Source organism: Theobroma umbraticum, unplaced genomic scaffold (assembly GCF_002168275.2).
Source record: "Theobroma umbraticum cultivar Fairchild unplaced genomic scaffold, ASM216827v3 scaffold_67.0, whole genome shotgun sequence".
Taxonomy (NCBI): domain Eukaryota; kingdom Viridiplantae; phylum Streptophyta; class Magnoliopsida; order Malvales; family Malvaceae; genus Theobroma; species Theobroma umbraticum.
In genome coordinates, this window is record NW_018397262.1 from 7,906,637 (window position 1) to 7,907,762 (window position 1,126).

The 1,126-nt window shown below is 39.5% G+C and overlaps 1 pseudogene; it reads right to left on the minus strand.

Annotated features, from left to right (window-relative positions):
* Positions 1-78: 78 nt before the first annotated feature.
* Positions 79-1,126, minus strand: part of LOC149527049 (casein kinase 1-like protein 6) — a 1,607-nt pseudogene continuing 559 nt past the window's right edge.

Here is a 1,126-nt window from a genome sequence, read left to right on the forward strand (position 1 = left end):
GTGCCATTCAATCTGGTGATATCCCCATTATACACAGTGACATTGGAACTTCTTAAAAGCATCAGCCTGCAAACTCCATTATTTCCTAATCGAGAGCAGCTCAAAACTTCGAAGAGGGTCATCATCATCACGGCTTCCTCTAACAGGGGCAGCACGACTAGATGTTTTGTGCTCAAAGACAAGTTGGATTCTTTGTGTGGTAGACATGCGACCACCACTTGATACAAGTCTGTTCTGTTGAATGTCACTGGGTTCACCCCATGAACTAGCGGTCCTGCTCGCTGCTACAGCTCTTCTTGAAGTGCTACCATGTCGAGAAGAACCGCGTCTTTTATCTGAATCAGGGTGCACAAGCTTTGACAAAGTTATATCCTCAGCAGTCTTGTGTCTAGAATGATCATGTCGAGGATCAATTATTTTTTCCTATTTTTTGGACTAAAGTAAAGTTACTAAACTACCACATTCTAAATCAAATAGTTGAGAGGATCAATTATTAAAGTTCCAATAATCGGGTATGGTTATATTACCCTAAGTAGAAATTAAAAGAAAGCAGACCTGAGATTCTTTCTGGTCATTCTACAGCTGGTCCTGCAGCTAAACCTGCTCTTCCACTGGTATGCCGCCCTTTCGAGCTGCCACCAATCTGAGGGCACTTCAAAACAGTCCAGTCAAAGACATAATCAAACTGATAACCTTCTCTTATAGTTCAGTATTTTAATTAGGTCAAACTCAAAACTATCAAATTTGTAAATGATATACTAAAAGAAGTTATAATAACATTATAATTAAATGATAACGTGCAATTGGCTTAGCGTCTGGTGCATTATCAGCTATGTGTCTGTCGGTCATGTTGTTTGGTCGTTAAATCGAATAAACGTTGAACATTGGCTTAACGGTTGAAAGCAAGTTGTCTTTTCTAAAATGGAGGAATGCTTATGATATGATGGATGATCTTGGCTTCATTTGGTGGGTCTGTTTTGTTAATAGCTTGATGTTTCAGGCGGTGCTACTCCACCCACGTTCTTGGGCAGCACTTGACCCTTTTCATTTTGTAACTATGTTATTAGTATCGAATTGGTCTCTTTCTCAACCTGCAAAAGAATCCAATTGAAAAAAGGGAAAACAG